This window comes from Mobula birostris, chromosome 6, assembly GCF_030028105.1.
Source record: "Mobula birostris isolate sMobBir1 chromosome 6, sMobBir1.hap1, whole genome shotgun sequence".
NCBI classification, from domain to species: domain Eukaryota; kingdom Metazoa; phylum Chordata; class Chondrichthyes; order Myliobatiformes; family Myliobatidae; genus Mobula; species Mobula birostris.
Window position 1 is genome coordinate 144,892,975 of NC_092375.1, and position 17,777 is coordinate 144,910,751.

The 17,777-nt window shown below is 40.3% G+C and overlaps 1 protein-coding gene across 6 annotated transcripts in view; it reads right to left on the reverse strand.

Moving 5' to 3' along the window:
* LOC140199430 (microtubule-associated protein 2-like) overlaps positions 1–17,777 on the reverse strand; it is a 316,902-nt gene that overhangs the window by 227,760 nt on the left and 71,365 nt on the right. The window lies entirely within an intron of this gene.

Consider the following 17,777-nt stretch of genomic DNA (forward strand, 5'->3'; position numbering starts at 1 on the left):
TCACCTGGAGCTCATCAGCTGCTGAACAGCAGTTCTTTGTACCTATCCAATGACTCAGTCTTTGGGGGTAGTGCAGATATTCAGTTTCTAAACAAAAAAAAACTACAAATGGTACTTGCATCATTTTGAAGAGACAGTGAACCAATGGGAACACTGTAGACTTTTGTCGGATGTTAAAGAAGCACAGCAACAAAGGAGGAAATAACCTTGTCAAATATTAGGCTTCTAATCTGCACGTTGAGATCCCTTATATGCCAATAGCTAATGAGAATATTAATAACCCATTTGTTTTCTTCATCAGTTGAAGGAACACAAATGGAAACCTTGATTACATTAAAACCACTGTAACACATAAATCATTTGGTTGGGAGCATGGAAGAGCAGGAAAAGAAATTAACATAAAAAATCTTTTGCAAGCATTTCAGTCATAGAGCGGAAATTTTATTGAATACAATTCCCTTCTGAAAGAATGGGGTCACACACAGTCAATTTCCAGAATCACAAAAGGTAGTAATTTTATTAGATTTCTTTTGAAAAACTGAAAACCCACACTTTCATTTTGGGACCACAGACATGTTCAGTAGTAACTGCCATTTATTTTGCTCCTAAAGATGATACGTTAAATGAACCATCCCTAACATTTATGTCTATCTTCAGAGGTGTGCAGGTGGGCTGTACAGTCTCATGCCATTACAATATTTTGAATAATAAATCTTATTAACAAATATTCCAACACTGCAGCCTAAGGAGAATGGCATCTTTGAAAACTTGATTTTACATTAATTTTACTTCTTTAATGTCAGATGTGGTTATAAGTTTTGACAGAGAGCACTGATAGTCCTCTGAACATAAAAGCAGGGAACATTACTGTGCTCATGCACACAAATGAAATATCTTTGGAAAAATATTGAAAGGCATTAATTTTGCCCTTGCAAGTTATCTCACCATTATAGATAAATTATCCAAATATACACTTAGTGGCCACTTTATTAGGTACACTTGCACATCTGCTCATTAATGCACATATCTAGTCAGGCATCTAATATCTAATCTAATGTGACAGCAACTCAATGCATACCAACATGCAGACATGGTTAAGAAGTTCAGTCGTTGTCCAGACTAAACACCAGAATAGGGAAAAATGTAATCTAAGTGTCTTTGACCATGGAATGATTGCTGATGCTATATGGGGTGGTTTGAGTATCTCAGAAATTGCTGATCTCCTGGGATTTTCATACACAACAGTCTGTAGAGTTGAGGATCCAAACCTGGGGTCCACAGACCCTTTACTTAAATGGTATTAGTCCATGGCATTTTTTTAAAAAAGGTTGAGATCTCCTGCTCTAGCGTTTACAAAGAATAGTGCATAAAAAAAACAAAAATCCAGTGAGTTGCAGTTCTGTAGGTGAAAATGCCTCATTAATGAGAGAGGCCACAGGAGAATGGCCAGACTGGCTCAGGCTTACAGGATGGCATCGAATAACCAGGTGTTACAACAGTGATGTGCAGAAGAGCATTTCTAAATGCACAACACATCATACGTTGAAGTGGATGTGCTATTGCAGCAGACCATGAACACTCAGTGCCACTTTATTAAGTACAGGAGGTAGCTAATAAATTGAATGTATGAGCAGTTGTTAAATGAGAATATCCTTGCATCAGGATAGGAAATGCTGGAAATGTTCTGGTCAGGAGAAGAGAAAAAGTGAGTTAACATTTCAGACTGTTTGTCAGAAAATAATATGAAATGTTGAATCTTTCCCTCTGCTCAGATACTGCCTGACCTGTTGGATATTCCTAACAATTTTTGTTTTTAATCAAGATACCCAGCAGCTGCAATGTTTTTGCTTTTCAGTTGTATAGATTTGCTTCCAGCCAATTAAATGAAAAGTTACAAGACTAAGAATGGAAACATTTTTCATTATGCCTGGTTCTTCAAAATCATTTTCTCAGTTTCTGCTTGCGGATATATGTGTTTTAAACAGGGACATCTTACGGTCAACAATTTTTGCACTATATTAAGCAAAATATTTAAGCAGCTCTGATGAGTTTGCACTTTAAAATGTCCACATGGGTGGAGGGGGAACAAAGCGGAAGTATTTATGTTTGTCCGAAAGCTCTAAAGTTATTCAGTGTTCTTTTTAGCTGGCACAGGTTCATTGCATTGAGTGACCTTGCTCACGTTTTAATACTAAGTATTAATTTAATTCAGAAGGTCTCATTTCTTGAAAGTACCATTTCATTCATAAAATCAGATTAAATCACATCACTTTCAAGAAGTGTAATCTGATATAATTTTAATAGAATAAATTCAATACATTTTAGAGCTTTCAAGGGCACTTCACCCACATTTTACGTTTATAATATAGGTACTGAAACAGCATATTGCTCGTCTAATCTACAAGAAGCTTTCTCATTGATGGCTAGAAAATGTTTGGTTACAGGTACATAAACTCAATAAATTGTAACAGTCATTGTCCACACTTCCCACAGTAATATTCCCTTAAAATGCTATTTGTTATCAAATCAAACTTGCAAAAACAAGCCCTTAGGATTTTTGACCCTCATAAATCATATTCTGTACATACAGTATTACTTGTGACTGTTCTGTGCAAAATAAATTAACTATTTGCTGTCAGTGTTGCACTAATCTGCCCTTTCACCAGAAAAGATAATTTAACCCAGTTGAAAACAATGGTATGAAACATTCATGGAATCCAAATAGCAAGTTTGAGCAGTCGTAAAACAACCTTCAGAGGGAACAGGGCTAGAAGAGAACTGTCCATAATTAGGTATTAATCTGTGAATCTCAGTCAAAAATCCACACAGCCAGCTGGTGCACGAAATAAAAGTATCATATCAATGCATTAAGAAACCCAGCTGCTGCTCAGTGCCTCATCTGGAAGTGCTGATTGCTGGTAAAATGCATGTCTGATATGAGAGATGGCGGCATTCCTTTCTCCAACACTACCACTTCAACAGCATTCAAACAAAAATATGTGACCATTTCCTGCTGAAGATTGATAAAAGATGATGTATACACACTTGTCAGATTCTGTATTATTTACCAAGTTTATAAACATTTGAGTCAGCAGAATGTCCTTTGCAATAACTAGGAACACAAATGTAAATTAAGTTTGCAGCATTAAAAACAAACTTTTGTGACTACTGATCCGTGCTTCATCCTACACTTCATTTTATCTCACACTTATTCTATTCTTCTATCCCTGTGTATACTCACTCACCCACCTTCCCCAAAATGCATTTACCCTATCTGCTTCAACTACTCCTTATATAAACTCTGTCCACATTCATTGGGGTAGAATGGATCTTCCTGACTACTCCTTGTGTGGGGAACTGATGTGTCACCAGTCTAGTAAGGGAAACTTCTGAAACAGATTTCCAACATCTGAAGTTTGATTTTCAAAGAATGTTACAATCTCTCTTAGGGGAAGATGGCGGTGCAATGCAGCGCGCAGCAGCCACTCCGGTGATGAATATCTGTTATCTGTCAAGTAGGGTGACGTGCACAATCCTGATTTGATGGAGACAGAAGTGAGAGCACGGAGGAACATCTGGTGAAACTTCTGAAATACCTGCTTCGCTGCCGTTGCTACTGTGTGATCCTGAATCTTGGGAGGGGAAGGCCCCGAGTCCTCGGCTTTGCTTGTTGCTCGGTGGCTGGGGCGGGGTCGAAGTGCTCAGCAGAGTTGGTGCATGGTGCTCAGTGTCGGAGGGCTGGTCGGAGGCTCGAAGCTTTCAGACGGACTCAGAGTCAGCTGTGGTTGGGTGCTTCCAGGGTGCTGCATCGGCAAGTTTGTGGCGCTGGAGGTTCATGGCAGGGAGCGTTTCTCCCTTCTGCCGTCTGCATGAGATGATGGGCTATCGGGACTTTGAGACTTTTTTTTTTACCGTGCCCATGGTCCGCTCCTTATCAAATTACGGTATTGCTTTGCACCGTTGTAACTATATGTTATAATTATGTGTTTTTTGTCAGTTTTAGTCTTGGTCTGTCCTGTGTTTCTGTGATATACTGGAGGAACATTGTATCATTTCTTAATGCATACATTTCTAAATGACAATAAACAAGGACTGAGTGTCCTCATAATCTAATCTAATCTAATTATCAACTTGCAAACCATGGAATGTAGCACTGCAGCTGCAGCATTTTCATTTTTGCACTGCTACATATTACACTGAAATCTAGGCTGGGGTGAAGAGCATCCATGACTGAAATAACATACAGTTTGTGAAGCCAATGAGTGCCGAGGGCTCAAAGAACAAGATAGCGCACATAATTCAAATCATTCTAGCACTCAACATTTTGTTGACTTCACAGGACATGGATCTGCCTCCAGCTATATTGAATGCAGATGTTACTACCTGGCCGACTGGTTACAATACCATCTGCTGACACTAGGTCTGAGAGATTCTGTGTACGTGCTCAGTACTATGCAGAGGTCAAAATTATTGTCGGGGGACGCCTGGGAGACCATTCAGAAGACAAAAATGAATGTTCTACGTTCAATTTGCCTACCTTCTTATGCCACTGCAATTCACGCAAGAGCTGCTGGGCCACAAAAATATCTGCGCCAATATTTCAACCATCCTCTCGCAATAAGTATTTAATGTCCTGTGCAGTTCACTCAGTTAAATTTCCATTAGAATATTGGTTCTATTCAGTTCAGCTCCACCATGGCTATGGAATTTCAGTTTACCCCAAAAGACAATTTATTTTAAATAATCAACAAAAAATGATGGGCATACTCTGCAGCTTTGTAGCATCTGTCAAGAGAGAAATGGACTTAATGGCTGGCACTGATAATCTCGTATGAGAGTCGGAAAAATGAGAAAACCTGAAGTTGTAAAGGAGGGAGGGATGGACAGCAGAGGCAGGGGCAATATCTGAGATCAGGTGAAGCTCAAGATTAATTTGTTAAAACAAATTATGTTCATGCCTTCCAAAGGGAGAATAATGAATGCGTACTGTATTAGTCACAATTGATTTATCTGCAGTGCAATTTGAGGGAGACAAATAAGGCAAGATAATAAAAAAATACATTATAAGAGGCAGTACACAGCTCTGGATGCAAATCTAAACTAAAAGGTACTAATGTACTTGAACAGTCTAGTGATAGAAAAATTATTAAACACTAGAAACATACAGCAGTTTTGGTAGTATCTGTGGAAAGAGAAACGGAGTCTGTCAGGAGGAGGTGAAAGAACTTGCTTTTTCTCTTCACAAACAAGAGAAAATCTGCAGATGCTGCAAATCCAAGCAACACACACAAAATGTTGGAGGAACTCAACAGTCCAGGCAGCATCTATGGAAAAAAGTACAGTCAACATTTTCGACCGAGACCCCTCTTTTTCCATACATGCTGCCTGGCCTGCTGAGTTCCTCCAGCGTTTTGTGCCTGCTGCTTGCTTTTTCCCTTTCCCATTTCTGATGATGGATCTTCAAAATGTAATATAAATTCCTGCTTCTCTTTTCATACATGCTGCCTAATGTGGGTCTTTCTAAGATTACATTTGTTTCAGATTTCCTGAATAAGCAGGTTTTTTTTTAAACTTTCAGGTAGCAGAAAAGATGAGTTTATCCCACAGGTGGATGGCCTAGGAACAAACTGGCCAAATCTGACATGAACAGAAGAATTAGTTATCTGAAATTGCTGAATTCGGTATTGAAACCTGAGGTGTTGCTCCTTAAACTTATGCTGGATTTTGCTGGAACACTGTAAAGATCAAAGGCAAAGCATGAGAGTGGGAGTACAGTAAAGAATTAAATTGACAGGCAATTAGAAAGTCGAGGTCATGGTTGCAGACTCAACAGACAGATGTTAAAAAGTGCAAAACACTACCAACATGCTACTGCCAAATGATTCACAATTATACTACATTCTGTAATATGTTACAATAAACTTACAAATCTGTACACCAGATCTCAGTCCTTTAGGAATCAATTTCAACAAGTAATGCTTAATGATTCATGACATCAGCTTCTTGGAAAGAGACCTTCTTTGGGGAAAATGGTTAAAAATTTGTTGAACACAAATGAAAAATGGCAAGTCCTGCAGCTGATAATGTACAAGTACTAAAGTAATAACAGCATGAATCAATTCAAATAAAATTTAAAACATATAACTGAACAGTACACAATAAACTTCATGTTCAAAAAGTATCCCAAAAATTCCTAAATTAAACAAATACTTGCCAGTATTTTTCAGTTCTTGAACTCACTATTCTTCAAATAGCAAGCAAATCACACATAAAACTCTGCTACAAACAGTCTATTCATTTGGCGGGATGCTCCTATTAACTGGAACATTAAAGAACTGGGTTCTTTGCAAAGTACCGACAGGACAGTCATCCCATTCATTTGAGAACTGACATGAGTGGAGCACAGGTTTTGCTGGTCAATCGTAAGCATGAAAAACTAAAAATTCAAAAACTGAAATGGCAGCAGTTGAAAAGTATTCATCCTCCTATGCTCAATACTTAGCTGAGCCACCTCTCGCAGCTATTACAGTCAGCAATCTTTTTGGATAAGTCTTTACTAGCTTTGCACAACATGGTGGAGTAGGATTTGCCATTCTTCCTTGCAAAATTGTTCAAGTGGACAGCAATCCTGAGGTCTTGCCAAAGATGCTTGATTGGGTTAAGGTCAGGACTTAAGTGACTCCAGGACATTAATGTTCATCTGAAGCCACTCCAAGGTTGCTCTGGCAGTGTGCTTTGGGTCACTGTACTACAGAAAAACAAACTTCCACCCCAATTTAATCTATCTGGCAGAGGTGAGCAGGATTTTATCCAGGATATCTCTGTATTTAGCAGCATTCATCTTCCTAACAATCCTGACCAGGTTTCCAGTCCTTGCTTCTAAAAAGCATCTTCATAGCATGATGCTACCTCCACCACACTTTACCTGGCTCATGCACAATATTAGATTTACGCCACTTAGTGTTGAAGCCAAAAAGTTCCACCTTAGTCTCAGTGGATCACAAGATCTTCTTCCACATCTTTACAGCATCTTCTAAGTGACACTTTGCAAAGTCTTTATGGGCAAGGATATACTTTTTTTTTAGCCAAGGCATCTTCCTTGCCACTCTTCTATAAACACCCTTTTTGTGCAAGGCCATAGAGATTGTGGAACCATGAACTTCATGTCCAGTTGCAGGCACCAATTTCTGCAGCTCTGTGTGACTGTTGGCATCACAGTAGCCTCTCATACAAATGCCATACTTCTCTGACGACTAAGTTTAGATGGGCAGTGTGGCTGTGGTTTCATATTTTGTTCCACTTTTTCATGATTAAATGCACTGAGCTCCGAGGTATGTTCAGTGCCTTTGAGATGGTCTGTACCCTTCCCTGCATTTGCGCTTCTCTATTATCATTTCCCTGATTTGTCTTAAATGTTCTTTTGTCATCATTTTGGTTTGGTCTGTTGAAAATCTTCCATACTGTTGGACCTTACAGAGAGAAGGGGTAGTTATTCAGGTGATCCACCAATTTTCTACAATCACAAATTGGGTGAGTTGGTTATGTAATATATAGTGTTGCACCCAAGGCAAGTTAGCATAGTAATTACAATGAGAATGAATACTTTTCCAGCCTCACAATTTAGGTTTTTAATTTTTAATAAACTGTTGACTGGTTCCGGAATCTTTCTTTTGATTGGACATGATGCACACCATTTTGTAGGTTATCTCAAAAAATTCTACTTCAAAATATTTTAAATTTAGAAAATGAGGCGGTAAAATGTGAAAATAGTTGTGGGATGCTGACCACTTTTTAAAGGCACTGTATACATACATCCCTTGCAAGGAAAACAGAGTCAATTTCCTTTTTCTCTTTCCTTCTCCTGGCCTCCAAATGGAGTCTCATGGATTCCTCATTAAGCAAACTGAATTCTTGTGTCACAAACAAGAGAAATTCTGCAGACGCTGGAAATCCAAGCAACACAAACTCCTGGAGGAAATCAGCAAGCCAGGCAGCATCTACATCGATGTTTCAGGCCAAAACCCTTCAGCAGGACTGGAGAAGAAAAGCTGAGTAGATTTGAAAGGTGAGGAGGTGGTGAGAGAGAAATACCAGGCAATAGGTGAAACTTGTTGGGGAATGGACGAAGCAAAGAGCTCGGAAGTTGGCTGGTGAAAGAGGCAGAAGGCCATGGAAGGAAGAAAAAGGGGGGGGAGGGGAGAGGAGCACCAGAGGGAGGCAATAGACGGGCAAGGAGATAGCAAATGGTGAAGGGGAGTGGTGGGGGGCATTACTGGAAGTTTGAGAAATCGATGTTCATGCCATCAGGTTGGAGGCTACCCAAACGGAATACAAGGTGTTGTTCCTCCAACCTAAGTGTGGCCTCATCACGACAGTGGAGGAGGCCATGGATGGACATATAGGAATGGGAATGGGAAATGGAATTAAAATGGGTGCCACTGGGAGATCCCGCATGTTCAAGCGGATGGAGTGTAAATGCTCGGCGAAGTGGTCTCCCAATCCATGTCAAGTCTTACCGATATAGAGGAGGCCACAGTGGGAGCACCAAACGCAGTATATGGCCCCAACAGATTGCCTCACCTAGGAGGACTGTTTGGGGCCTGAATGGTAGTGAGGGAGAAGGTATAGGGCCAGGTGTAGCACTTGAATTATTGTGCATTATATTTAGGTTACTGTTTTCTAGTTATTTATTAATTGTGAACACCCTGAATTAGGAATAGATTGACAGTGATGGAAAAAGCAGCTGACATGAAAGCTTAAATGCAAGTGAAACCCCAGCAAACCCAATATTGTGAGGCTGTCAGTGTGGGTATAAACATCATAGCACTCAATTGTTCAATGCCACACCTTATCCAGCTAATTTCCTTCCCATGTAATGAAGAGTTAGAGAAGGTATAAAATAGGTGGAAAATGGGAAATTCAGTAGATCGTTCTCTACCCCTAAGCTGTAAATGCCCCAAAGCTTTTATCACAACTGTTAGAGCATATATTGTACACATTTCATGGGTTTATCAGCCTCCAAAAGTCATATTTCCTATGAATGTATTTTCCAGATACATTTTACGTGATAAAAGGGGAGGGGATGTGGCACCAGACACTTAAATAGCAATCATCTACTCAAAACTTGCACATTATTTTCTTGTTGTATTAATGATGAAATTAGACAAATTGCACATTTTGAATTTTGAGACCAAACTAATTGATCTCGTGTTATTTCCCATAGCCCTGTGTAGTCTATACGCTAAAAATGTTAAAGTTTGAAAATCAAACATCAGCTACCTTGCTGAAGAATAGAAAACTGTATGGTTAAAAGTGAAGGTAATGATACTGAAGATGATTTGCTAATTGCACCAATGTATTTCCCATGGCTGATTCACTGAAAGAAGTACAAGCGACTTTAACAATAATAGTGGTGTATCACATTCCTAGCACATGAATAACCATTGTATAATAGATCCACAAATCCAGACTAACCAGCTTGTTACCTCAATTGGTCCACAAGCAGAAAACACTCACACACAGTGAACTCTGCCAGTTGGCTCTTTCATTAGAGGTGATTTCAACGATAAGCATGCACCATGACTTATTGTTAATACCACAAGTCACCATTCTGGTTAAGAAGAATTAACAACCAGATTAATCACACCACAGGGGTTAAATTTTGAAGTAACATTTAAGAAATTATCACTCTCTTGCAATAGGATATTTTCATCTTTTGAAAATGATGTTTCAGAAGAAAAAAGTACATTTTCATCCAGAATATTTGAGCTAATCTTTTCTGCTTGTCAATTTAGCAAGAACTACATGTTGAATGCTAAAAACTCACAACTTTAATGGAAAGTGATTGCATTGTATGATTTCTTGTGATTTATTTTTCTTTTTGGTGAATAGTCCATGTTACATCTACTGGCACATTGTTTAGGTTCAGAACAAATAACATTACTTGCACAGTGGATTACTTAATGAGCTTTAACTGTATAAAATCAGTTTGTGATGGTGTCAGATTGTTATGTTTGTGCTACTGGGAGGCAGGGTAGCCATGAATAGCGCACAAGAGACAGAGAAGGGAGGAATAAATGCGCAGCTGTCCATTTTGCTTGCAAGTCATCTACTCAAAATGCCTTCTCACATTATGTTCAGCACGTAACACGCAGGGAACCTTGACAGTAACCCCAAGGGATCAAAATATACATGAATACTTAATAATATATCCCTTCCCCCATATTTTAAAGGTTTCTCTCCTTTCCCATATACAGATCAGCTGCTAAACATTAACATTCAATGAAGTAAACATTAAATTCAAAAAACATTATTTTCTCTCTCTGAACTAAGGAAAGAGGTTGAATGCTTCTATTCCCAGACATAACCATAGGGATTATTCTGCCCCATGTGCTGAGGGTTAGTCACGAGAGATTCAATCTGTCAGAAGGTCATCTGTTCCTGTGAGGGTACTGGCTACCTAGGGATGATGGCAAAGTCATTTTATCTCTGGGTGGTGTAGGTAAAGATCTTGGCTTAGGTACTGCATTGTCAGTGGGGACACCTCAGAAAGCACAGGTGATGGGAGAGCACTGGCTATGTCATTTGATCTTAACAGAGATCTTGCAGTCGTCGTCTCAGAATCCTGTCCCATTTCTACAACTGGATCTAGATTGGTCAGTTTGTGTTGGTTTTTAGTAGCCTCAGAAGTGGCCAACAGTATCTTCTCCAGATGCTGTGGTTACTAGTTTCTACTGTGAATGACATAGGACCAGCGTGTGCTACCACTGTTACAGGTATCCACTTTATTTCAGAGATGCAGTTCTGGGCAAGTACTCACTCTCCTGCTGTGAAACTTCTGTACCTCACTTTGGCACGTCTCGCTGCTTGGGTTCTCTGTTCATTTAGCACAATCTGTTTTCTGTTTAGGGATCTAAGCAGATCAAGCTGGGTGCAAAGCTGTCTCTTCATCAGTGCAGTGGCGGGAGCCTTTTTGGTGGTGTCTTGAGGTGTGTGTAGTGTGTTAGTAAGAAAAATGCTGAGATGATGGTTGAGGGATCACTTCCCAGTGAAGTCTTGATGGCTTTTCTCATTGTTTCTACAAATTGTTCAGCAAGGCCATTAGTAGCTGGATGATGATGATGTGGTGCTGACTTGATGTGCTGAATACTGTTTGCTCCCATAGATGCCTTGAACACTTCACACTGCAGTTGTGGCCCCTTTTTCCCCTCTTACAAGCTGTTGAGGAAATCCAAAATGGCTGAAAATGGAACATAGCTTCTCAATGCATTTTTCAGATGTAGTGCTCTTCATGATGGCAACCCCGGGCCTTTTGTTCTGTGTGTCCACTATGATCAAGAACATGTGGCCTTCTACAGGTCCTGCAAAATCTATGTGAATCCTTTGCCATGGTTCTTCAGGCCATTTTTATGGATGCAAAGGACCAAGCTGAGGAACATTTCTCACTCATTGACAATATATGCATTCTTTGGCCTTTTCTTCAATTTCAGTGGTTACATCCAGTCCTAGCCACCAGGTGTAGCCGCGTGCAATTTCTTTCATGCACAATACACCATAGTATCCTGCATTTAGCTTGACAAGCACTTGCTTTCTTAATGGTGGAGGAATGACAACATGGCATCCGTACAGTAAACATCCTGCTTGGATTATGAGCTCCTTCCATCTAGCCTGGTAAAGTTTCAATTCTATGGTTGGCTCTTCATTCCACCTGTGAGTTACCATGTCTATCACTTTATATAGAACAGGGTCAGTACATGTGTGCTTCAAGATTTGCACCACAGTTATTGGAGTTGTAGGTACTTCCTTGAAGTAAGAGATCTCTTTCAGGGATGGCTCTGGAGCTGGAACAGCTAAGGAAAGTCTGGACAGTCCATCAGAACTCAAATGGTGCTTGGACCTTCTGCACTTTATTTTGTACTGATGTGCAGATAGTAACAGAGCCAACATCGCATTCAACTACCAGCCAGGGATAGAATGCCCGCAAGTGGACCAAAAATTGATGTCCGGGGTGATGATCTGAGTATAGTGCAAATCGTCAACCAACAGCGAATTGAGGAAACTTCCTAACTCCAATTACAATTGCCAGTGCTGCCCGCTCAAAAGTATAGTGGCTTTCAGCTTGCTTAATGACCTTGATGTGAAAGCGATTGAACACTCTTCACCTGATGGTTGATGCGTCGCAGGCCAACTTCTGGGCAATGACAGGTTGAACTGTGTGAGTGCTTCAGAATGTGACAAAGCTATTTTGGCCTTTTTAAAAGCCACTTCAGAGCAATCTGTCCACTGCCAATGTGTTGATTTATTTAAAAGCTCATAAAGTGGTTTCAGCATGCCAAGTAGGTTAAGAATAAACTTTGCATGGTATGTTAGTAGTTCTAAGAAATATCTTAAATTACTTACCTTTATGGTGATGGACCCTCCACGATTGCCATCACTTTTGATGGTGCCTTGTGAAGCCCTGAGCTGTCGATCACATGGACCAACTATTCAATCAAAGGTCATAAGAACTCCCACTTGTCCTTCTGGACCTTTATACCAGCACTCTTGTTGAATGCCCTGCTTTGCCACAACGGTAACAGGTGTTTTATTCTAAAAGTTAGTAGAAACTTTATGAACTTGGGAAGATGCGCTTAATAGCTGTGCTTCTTAATCTGCCATCTCCATAGCTGTACGAATCTCAATTGCCTTCTGTAATGTTAGTCTGTCTTCTCTAAGCATACGAGTCTATCACATAACATGTCATTCAGCGACTGCCCAAAATCACAATTGTTTCAGCACTGCCACAAGCTGTGAAATAGAATCACCTTCCTCTTGATTCCTCTTATGAAATCTACACTTCTCAGCAATAATCAGAAGTTTAGATGAATTGTGGTCCTTTAAGACTTTAACTATGTCCCCAAAAGGCTTATCAGAAGGATTAATAAGTTGTACTAGACTGTGTATTATTTTATGTTTTTGCCAGTGTAAGCTATTCAAATCTTTCAGTACATGAACTCCATTGTCCTGCCTTTTCATCCCACAGCCCCATACTTCCAAACATTGTCGCCATTTTCAAACATAGTCACGATCCACAGAAGTTAATGAGTCTTACCCGTCTCTCTCTTTCTATCTCTCTCTCTCTCTTGTTTTATTTAACCATCCCATTCTCATTCTCGACCCTCGGATTCTTCACTCACCATGCTTCCTGCAGCCGTTTCCGTTTGCTCATTCAAATTATACGGTGGTACACCACCAGCACTGCACACAGACTTTTCTTGCCAAAGGGAACAAAACAATTAATATCACATGAGGACTTGTCACCTCGTCACGTTTGTGGTATTGGGAAGCCAGGTGTCCATGAATAACATACATGAAAGACGGAAAGCTGAGGAACAAAGTTGTGCTGTTTATTTTGCTTTAAATCATCTACCCAGAATGCCCTCTCACATTATGTTCAGTACATAACACACAGGGAAGCCTGACAACAACCTGTAAGGGTCAAAATATATATACAAATACATAACATAGATGTTACAAACGCTCCACAAATACTTCAATTTAAATGTGTTCAACAGCTGATACTGCAGCAATCCCCCACGTAAAATAATCCCAAATCAGCAGCTAACATCTTTAAAACATCGAACTATGCTGGCCTTGCAATGGAAGTGTTAAGTTAAAAATAAGTGAAGCTGCAATAGAAATAGTAAAAATGAATTCTGGAGCCAAATAACTGATGAAAAGAATTTATTCTCAATAGGAATTAGAAGCGGCAAATTTAATACAAGAGGTGTGCTCAGCCAAAAATTACATACAATTGTACTGCATTTAGTACTCTTGATGTGGCCTCCTCCACATCAGTGAAACAAAACGCAGCAAGGCAAGCCAATTAACAGAGCACTTGCACTCAGTTCATAATGCCCATTGCAAGTTCCTAGTTGCATACCATTTTCATTCCCCATTCCGCTGCCACATTGACTTCTCCACCCTCTCTTCTCCACTACCCAATGCAAAATAGAGGAACAATCCCTCAATATTCAACAGCCCAAATGTATGAACATTGAATTCCAGGTAATCCTGCACTTTTATTCTTGTCCCCTCTCCGACTCCCCCCATTTGATTGTCTACCGGTCCTCACATATTTTACCCTTTTCCCACATCTCTTCTAGAACTCCCATCACCTCCCATTGCCTGGTTCTAACCACACATTTCACCCACCACAACTTATTTTCCATCTTTCACTGGTTCTAATTGCCTTTCAGCTCTCTCTTAATGGCACCAGTTATCATCTTCCTTACCAGATCCCAACACTGATCGCCTGTTTCAACTAATCACTCTCCAAAAGCTCTCCAACTTCACCCCTCTCCTCCCTCACCTGATTCCATCTTACCTTTCTCATTTTTTCTGTCTTGCTCAATTTATCACTCACCTATCTGTGTCTCTCAACTCTAACACGCTACGTCTCTTATCCGGCTCAATCTGCCCAGCATCACTCAGCACTCTTCAGTCTACCAATAATCTCGGGGCTGTGCTTCTCCACTCTCCCTCTCCACCCTAACACCAGCTATCTCCTCACTCAGTCCCAATGCAGGGTTTCAACCAGAAACATCAATGAGTCCTTTTCCCCAACTGCAGCTCGATCCACCGAGTTCCTCCAACAGATTATTTGTCCTTTCTTGAATGTTTCTTTTCTAGAGACTACCCATTTTGTAACAACACACGGCCAGCACTGTTCAATGACCAATTACAGTAAACGAGACCAGGGAGGCAAAATAAAGAATGTTTCATTTAGCAGTGGGAACTATTGGATCCAGAATTACATCAGCACAATGACATGAAAACTCCCCTGTCAGACCGATAAAAATAAGAAAGAAAATGGAGTAGCAAGTCATTCTGACAAGTTCCAAACTGTGGAAAAAAAGTCAACATTAACAACTTGCACAATGAAGGGAGATTACAGAGAAAAAAAATCACAAAGGACAAGAGGGAAATGCATTCCAAGCCTACTAACTGTATCTGCCAAGAAACTGGGCTATATCCTGGTCCCTCGATAATACTAGCTATTGGCAAACAGATTGTTCCAACCAAATCAGCATGTGGGGTTCTAGGTTTAAACATTTGGTCAGTTTGTATTGCTTCTGCAAGAGTTATTTTTATATTCAAGACTAAATAAAAACTCAACCAGACAACTATGCCCTTCACTTTAATTCTGACATTGCATAGTTTGAAGTTAAATTACTGTGTTTGAAAAATAAAATGACATGAAACTAGTTTCTATTTTCTCTAAAGAAAAAAATCAGTGTCATCACCAGGGAGAGGAAAACTTTGACATATTACAGTGTAGAAGAAATCTAGCCATTTGTTGTTCGCAGGCACATTCCAATCACAGACTGCTTTGCTGTTTGATAATAATTTCCAGGTATTTGGAGAAACTTATGACTGCATCCAAAAATTAATGTGAATAATGTGTATTACGACAAGCAAGAAAGTTAACTCAATTTATGTGACAGGCTCTCAGAATGCCAAATTATAGTCAACTACATTTACATACAAAAGAGTTTGCTAGATATATCATATGTAATAGTGAAAGGTGATCAGAGCAGTGTTAAGGCTACACTGCTGTTAAAAATAGATCATGGGACCAGCAGCATCCTAGGCTGTAACAATATTGCTCAGAATGGAATTTGTAAATAGCATCTCTTTACAGGCAGCCACAGTCAGAATGTGCCTTGATGTTAAGTTGTTCTTAAGTACCCTGGTAATTAAAATCAAAAGTCCAGTTAATTGACTTACGCGCAAGCACATGTAAATACAGGTGCAATTAACAACGTACTTGCAGCAGCATCACAGGCACACAGCATCATATAAACAACATTCACAAGAATAACATAAGTTAGACATAATTCATACACAATGTTTGCAAGAACACACAGAACAAAAAAATCAATTTTAGTGTGAAGTGGTCATAGTGTTGCTCAACTGTAGTGATTAGGGTTTTACTAGTTGGTTTAAGAACCAGGTGATTGAAGGGAAGTAGGTGTTCTTGAGCTCAGTGGTGTGAGACTTCAGTCTTCTGTACTTCCTCCTCAGTAATAGCAATGAAAAGATGGCATGGCCCAGAGCAGCAGTCCCCAACCACCAGGCCGCAAAGCATGTGTTAGCGGGCCGTGAGGAAACGATGTGAGTCAGCTGCACCTTTCCTCATTCCCTGTCACGCACTGTTGAACTTGAACATAGGGTTGCCAACTGTCCCATATTTGCCAGGACATCCCGTATATTGGGCTAAATTGGTTTGTCCCACACGGGACCGCCCTTGTCCCGTATTTCCCCGGTTAAGGTAGAGTGTTCCTACGAAACCTTTCGTGCCGAAATGGCGTGAAGCGAAGAAGCAATTACCATGAACTTATATGGGAAAATTTTTTGAGCATTCCCAGACCCAAAAAATAACCTAACAAATCATACCAAATAACACATAAAACCGAAAATAAATAACACTAACATATAGTCATAGTCATACTTTATTGATCCGGGGGGAAATTGGTTTTTGTTACAGTTGCACCATAAATAATTAAATAGTAATAATAAAACCATAAATAGTTAAATAGTAATATGTAAATTATGCCAGGGAATAAGCCCAGGACCAGCCTATTGGCTCAGGATGTCTGACCCTCCAAGGGAGGAGCTGTAAAGTTTGATGGCCACAGGCAGGAATGACTTCCTATGACGCTCTGTGTTGCATCTCGGTGGAATGAGTCTCTGGCTGAATGTACTCCTGTGCCCAACCAGCACATTATGTAGTGGATGGGAGACATTGACCAAGATGGCATGCAACTTGGACAGCATCCTCTTTTCAGACACCACCGTCAGAGAGTCCAGTTCCATCCGCACAACATCACTGGCCTTATGAATGAGTTTGTTGATTCTGTTGGTGTCTGCTACCCTCAGCCTGCTGCCCCAGCACACAACAGCAAACATGATACCACTGGCCACCACAGACTCATAGAACATCTTCAGCATCGTCTGGCAGACGTTAGAGGACCTCAGTCTCCTCAGGAAATAGAGACGGCTCTGACCCTTCTTGTAGACGGCCTCAGTGTTCTTTGACCAGTCCAGTTTATTGTCAATTCATATCCCCAGGTATTTGTAATCCTCCACCATGTCCACACTGGATGGAAACAGGGGTCGCCGGTACCTTAGCTCTCCTCAGGTCTACTACCAGCTCCTTAGTATTTTTCACATTAAGCTGCAGATAATTCTGCTCACACCATGTGACAAAGTTTCCTACCGTAGCCCTGTACTCAACCTCATCTCCCTTGCTGATGCATCCAACTATGGCAGAGTCATTAGAAAACTTAGTAAAAGCAGGAATGATATGATAAATACACAGCCTATATAAAGTAGAAGTAACGTATGTACAGTATAGTCAGGAAGATGAAGGCAAAGGCAGCATCTCTAAGAAGAGGTACAGTCGATATTTCAGGCCGAGACCCTTCGTCAAGTCTCGGCCCAAAATGTCGACTGTACCTCTTCCTAGGGATGCTGCCTGGCCTGCTGCGTTCACCTGCAACTTTTATGTGTGTTGCTTGAATTTCCAGCATCTGCAGATTTCCTTGTGTTTGAGATGAAGGCAGAACTGATTTGTAAGGAAAAAATCGGCACGTATGCGCATGCGCACACAGCTGCCCGCGCAAGGCTTCATGGTCACGGTAGTCTTTCCTGGGGTAAAGTGTCTCAGGATTTGACTGCTACTTTTGTCCCATATTTGGGAGTGAGAAAGTTGGCAATCCTAATTGGAAAAGACA